At 39.0% G+C, this 6,649-nt stretch overlaps 1 pseudogene; it reads right to left on the minus strand.

The window, feature by feature from the left end:
* Window positions 1-2,239, minus strand: part of LOC130100426 (extracellular calcium-sensing receptor-like) — a 39,750-nt pseudogene extending 37,511 nt beyond the window's left edge.
* Between the last annotated feature and the right edge of the window lie 4,410 nt (window positions 2,240-6,649).

Genomic DNA, 6,649 nt, shown 5'->3' on the forward strand with positions numbered 1-6,649 from the left:
GTGGTTCTTACCTGCCAGGGTTTCAGGTTGATTATGTCGGCACATCTGTTCCCACTGAATGGTCCTCTCCCCTCATCACACTGCATCAGGTCATGAAGCGCATGTGCCAGGGCATAAACTGCCTTATACACATTATAAGCTGCTCTCAACCCTGAAACATCTGTGTATGGTGTGTTTGAGGTGCTCAGATCCTCCTGTCCTGTACACACCTTTTTCACTTGCTCCCCATCTATCACTCTTCCCCCATTTCCAAAACTACACCTGAACATGTTCTCCCAGAAAATCCTCACTATATTATTTCTTGGATCATTGCTGGGACGGAGACGTTGCAGAAAGTCATGAAGACCCTCAATCTCTCCACATCTGATAGCAATGCCCAGTGTGCCCCCCAGGATGGACAGGAAACGTGGAGTGTGGTATACAGGTGAGGTGGACCAAGCTTCACTTGCAATCCACTGCCGGTCTGTCATGTCTTGCAACACAATCTCATCCATCAAAGGTATCAGAAAGGATGAAGTGGAAAAAACAACCACCACTCTTGCTGTAGAAGCCTGAATCACCCCCGTTATACGCTGTAGTTGTTATCATGTGGAAGGATTTCAGAAAAAGCAACACAATGTCCAAACACCTGCATTTCCTGCTGGAAGGACTGAGCAGCGTAGATGCCGTAGTCATTATCACTGTAGACGAGACCAACCCAGGTCCATCCACAATGTCTCAAGATCTGAACCATAGCCCGCACCTGGAAGGCATCACTGGGGATCGTTCTGAAGAAAGATAGGTACTTTTTTCTGTCACTCAAACAAGAGCAGGTGGCGTAGTGACTAACCTAATTAGTAAAGAAAAATTGAGAGATAGGAGAAGACATGAGACAGAGAAATAGAGTGAAGTAGGGCTGGGCGATACTGCCAAAAAAACATATCTTGGTATTTTTTGGCTGAATGGCAATACACTGTATATCGGTATTTTCTAGTCTTTTTTCTATTTGGATAAAAATTATGTTTTTATTTTTATTTTATTTTAAAAACCATCCTGCTCAATGTTGTCCTACAATCAATGTTTATATTGAAGGCTATGGAAAAAAATACAGTTAATGTAGCTATGTAGGCTATGCTACATTATGTGCAAAAAAGTGTTAAAACCACATTACATTCTAACGTAACAACATTACAACCCCAAAACAAAAATAATGCCTTTTAAAGCAGACGTTAAATTCAATAAACTTAAAATGAAAATAAATAAAAACAAAACCACAGACTAAATGTTAACAGAAGAACACACATTCACTCATATAAACTTAATTAGCTTCTTAGTTGAAGCTTCTTAGTATGCTTCTTAATATGAAAATAAATTAGTAATTATATTAGCCTACATTTGATTACCCCATTACAATACTGATCATAAAAATCCACTTACTTGTAGGTTTAAAATTCTATATATGGCATATTTAGTGCCATATATATATATTTAGCAAAATGTAGCTATATTTTTTGTCAAAATTATTGTGCTCCTAATCTAATCGGCTATGTCTGTTTTGCTCGCAAATTGTAACCTAAAACTGCAAAAATATGCACATAGTATATTTTTACTTTTTTCATCCCATCTTACTATTGGTACTCGAAACAGCCCTAGAACATTGGAAATTGCAATGGAGGGAGTTGAACTTGGATCCCCTACAATCCCAATCACAGGAGGGGGGCCAGTGCAGTTTAGGCTGGAGAAGGACTCCTCTGTTCCACTAGCCAGAGATATAGCAGCCCGAAACGCTATTCCTAGTCTCACACAGTTGTCAAAAAGATGGTAACCAAGAGTGATGTTAGGCAGCAGGTTTGGATTCTTATTGATCTCATTCACTGCAAAAGCCATGGTCTGTGCCTGCTGGAAGATTTCCACATTAAATCTAAGAAGAAAAAGTAAGATTAATTATGACATGAAGTGATATTAATAGTTATATATATATATATATATATATATATATATATATATATAGGTTTTGTAGTCATTCTGGCCACTGACTCACTTTTCACAGTATGGTGGTTCTGGCTCGGTTCTGAAGCTCAGCTCTGGGAACACTGTGAAAAAGTGAACATGAAACAGGCCTCCAAGTATAACATCTCCATCCTGGTACATTCCATTCAATTTGAAGCATCCCTGGAGCTGACAGGTACCTGATCTGAGGATTGAAGCTGCAGAGACAGTTAAATGACAGGTAAAGAGAAATATACAGAGTTATCCACATCTCTCCTCTCTCTCTCTCTCTGACCCCCTCACCCACTCTAGTAAGTAATTTATGATGAAGGTTGTATGGGGTGTAGCTTTAAAAGAGCAGGTGATGCCAACTGGGCATCCCTCAAGAAAAGAAAAAAGGATGTCACCCTCCCAACATAGACAACAGTACTGATGAATAAAGGACATTTTTGCATGCACAGTGAATTGCTGTTCAGAGAGATTGTCTAAAGGCTTTTTTAAAAGATTCTGAGCAGTTAAATTATTTGGCTTATACTAAGGATCAATTATAGCATGGGTTTCCCCATACTACCTTGCCGCAGCGCGATTTTATTCACGCTGCTAGGTAGTCTGGATACCATGGACCAAATTTTCGCCTCATCTAGGGAACCAATCACAGAACGGGGAGGGAGCAGCAAGACGATGACGACGTCTATGCGACACTGAAGCAGTTTGTTTATACCTATGGATACAACATGGCAGCAGACGCAAAGTTACCTTTCGATGCAGCCTTACGGCCGTTTCACACATAGGTTTTACACCGCAAGCATGAGCGGCACTTCCGCGAGAGTATTCACACTGGAAGCGTTTGTACAGTGTCACAGCAGCGGCTCCAAAGCTACATATATAAGCGAGCAATTCTTTACAAACACAACTATACATTTGTTTTTAGAAGTTGGTCATTTATAACATTGATAGTCTTGAAAGTTTGTAATGGGGAGGTCTACAACATTCGCATATAAATGTTAAACAACAAAACAACCCAGAAAATGGCTCCAATCTATTAGTTTCAGTCATACTTTCGATATGTTTACAAGACTGCAACTCCGCGGATAAAAAACAAAACACACAAATAAACCACACACTCGGGTTTGATTTGGGTTGTGCTAGCCTATGTAGCTGTCTGTGTGTTACATAAACTAAAAATATTATATATAATATTTTCTGGCTAGTTTACTTTAGTTTTTTTTTATATAATACACAACTTTCACCCAAACTGAATAATTAAAAAAAAGTTTTTACCGGGTAGCCTAAATCTTCTATAAATATTTTTGAGTCTTTATTTTCTTTTATTTGCCTACTCAAGTTCTTGTTAAAACTCACTAGACATTCTTATTCTGTGCATTTTGGGCACTTTTTGTGTGAAATCATATTTATTTTTGTCCATTAAAAGTGTCCATCACTTTAATTTTGCATGAGCAGAGCAGCAAAAACAGATTCGACGCCGAAACCCCCGCTTCACTGCTGCTCACGCGCTGCTCCTGCTCCCGGTGTGAATGCACTCATTGATTAACATGCACACCGAAAAAAATACGCGCCGCTCACGCATGCGGTGTGAAACGGCCGTTAGATACACGCCATCGTGTACACATTAATCTCTGACCCATCGTCTTCTTCCTCGTCTAATTTCTGTCGCTCTACATACATCATCTGGTATAATTGAAACGATTGGCTATCAGCTACGTACAGGCGCATTTGATAGACATTCTTAGCATCCAATAAACGGCTCTGGGCATTCGTAAACCACGGCTCAAATACGAGAAAATGAACATGTGGTTCCCAGACCCAAGTCTCAATGAAACTTGGATCTGACGTTAGCCAGGCTAGATCAATTATATCTACTTAAGCATGTTTTCTACTTGCAAGTGTTTTTTCTTCTTTTTTTTCAGAATGTCCTGTAGATGTCAGTTATGCATTTAACTGTGACAAAAACAAACTGTGGTGGTACCATGGTATAGTGATGCTATCAAGTAAGGTATGAGGAATGTTATTTATCAACTGTTCCCCTCATTACCCTGTATGGTTAGGTTTAGGATTTGTTGTAGGTTGGGGTTAGGATCGGGCATTGTTGCGTGGAAGAAAAAACTTCACTACACAGTCAACAGATCGGTAAAGTATCGGCTGCAAAAATTCTGATTGGAGCATCCCTAGGTCTTACCTTTAATTCTAGCCTAATTGTACCAAATGTTGCAGGTAAAAAATTACAAGAACTATGGTACATTTTCATAAGGGCCAGTGTAACAAAGAATCAAGAGCTTTAAAGTCGGAACTTTCTTGAATTATTGATCAAGCAATCCATTTTCCCAAAGTGTAAAATGTGTCTGTTCTAATGTTGACTGATTTTAAGAAAGCCTGTCCTTCAGATATTCCAAGAGAATATGTAAACCATTAAGTGCCTGATGAAATGAAAACAAAATCTGTTAAAGGTGACCTATGACCCTTTTTACAAGATGTAAAATAATTCTCTGATGTCCCCAGAGTGTGTATGTGAAGTTTTAGCTCAAAATACCACACAGATATTTTTTTATAGTATGATCAATATTTTGTGTCTAATTATTTACTTATGTGGCAAGTAGCCGTGCCTTCAGGTTGATGCAAGACCCCCCTGCTTTGCATCAGTGTTTATTCTGAGAAAACAACCGGCTGGATGTACATTATCCCTTACATAAATATTCTATGTGTAACCGGGTGGTAGATGCCTTTTAAAGTTAGTTTTTTCCCCTTGCCTGTTAAAGATCTATTATTTCATGGTTACTCACTATGTTTATTATTAAAACAGGAATAACAGAGATTACCTGTACTTCCCTGAGTCATCAACAGGTGGCACTAGGTGGATTGCGTACGATACAGTGCGTGCGCGCTCTTGCCTCAGTCTTTTGGTGAGACGTGCAGCGGGTAGTGTGAGAGACGTGCACTCCCAGAGATGGGACCAAGTCACACATGTGCAAATCTCAAGTAAGTCTCAAGTCTTAACCTTCAAGTCTCAAGTAAGTCCCAAGTATTTTTTTCCTGGGCAAGTCAAGTCAAGTCACATGCTATGTCAAGTCAATTCAAGTCAAGTCCTGTAGTAGGTCAAGTCAAGTCCAAGTCAAGTCACCTTATTATTGTAATTTTACCTGCAGAATTTGATCTATGGGCGTCAGTTAGGTTTGGTTTGAAATGAACAGAGGCGCAACGGAAGTGCATTTGGGTACAATGATGCATTCATTCACTTTTCTCTTTCGCGCAGGTCATGTTTTGAAAGACGGTGTCCTGTAGCCTACTAATTTAAAGAAATAAAAATGTATACAAAAATGTGATGATGTCCGACTTCGTTTATGAAGAAGAAAGCCTTAAGTTTTCAAAAAGCATTAGACATATGACCCACTATTCTGCTTCGTGTATATATCAATGAATTCAAACGTGCTTTCCCGCGTTGGCTGGCACTGAGCCAGAGACATACGCTCTCAGTCATACATCACAACTGTTCAGTGTTTTCAACCACATAATTTTTATTTTAGGTTTCAGACATTTAAATACACATAAGTAGGCCTAATAGCAAAAAAATTTTTTACACACTGATGTCTATGGAAGTGTCAATAATAATCCTTTCCATTATAATAAGACGACACGTTTTATTCATATCAGATACACATTGTGTAAATAGCTTTACATTTTACCCTATTCTTCTCCCAGTTCACCGGTCACTTACTTTCATGTATTTCGTGAGAAGTTGAGAAATTGACGTGTTGTAAACTAACATGGCGCCGCCCATTCGCACATACAGCTCAACTAACGCGATCGTTATACAGGTATTTAAACAACAAAACACATCCACTTCCACATATTTGACAATCGGAATATCAGTGTTTCATGTTATAGCTAATACATTTGTGAACATTTTGAATAAAACAGGAAAAATTACATAAAAGCAGATCATCATTCATTCAGCGCTGCGTTGTGGTTGCGCTGTGTCACGTGACAAGCAATGACGCGTCACCATGGAAACATTAAAGTGAGTGACAGGTTCTAAATAACGGTCGCCTAGAAAAACTCACGCTGGGGGATCAGTTATAATAGTTTAAACTTACTTGTGAAAGGGTTAATGGCTACTTTAGCTATTATTACATTAGCTAACTACCAACTAACCAGATAACATTAACAAATTGACAAGCACTTACTGGGCAGAATGGCTCTTCAAATGACGGACAAAATTGGAGGTTGTCGTCTGGCTGCCCGCAATGTTAATGTTGCATGTCTTGCAAAGCGCTGTTCGTCTTTTGCCATCTTGTGAATAATTCTTGAAGCTGAAAGTAATGACCCTCGGTACCCCTCCAGCTGACATTTTGATGTGATGTCTAAGTGGGCGTGGTGTGCGTAAGGTACGAGAGGGCATGACTGATGATAGTGTCGTGATCCAGTCATGACAACGCTATTCTCAGCCTGCGCTCCAGCTGGATCAACTTTAAAAATTTTTTTTTTTATATATATTTTATATTCAAACTGAAAACATCATGTGATTAACACTCAAGTCATTGTGTCTCAAGTCAAGTCAAGTCCCGAGTCTTTAACTTCCAAGTCCGAGTCAAGTCTCAAGTATTTCATTTTATGTCAAGTCAAGTCACATGTTATAAAAATAGCGACTCGAGTCCAAGTCACAAGT

The sequence above is a fragment of the Rhinichthys klamathensis genome, unplaced genomic scaffold (genome assembly GCF_029890125.1).
Source record: "Rhinichthys klamathensis goyatoka isolate OS25496 unplaced genomic scaffold, OSU_Roscu_1.1 h1tg000242l_1, whole genome shotgun sequence".
In the NCBI taxonomy this organism is placed as follows: Eukaryota; Metazoa; Chordata; class Actinopteri; order Cypriniformes; family Leuciscidae; genus Rhinichthys; species Rhinichthys klamathensis.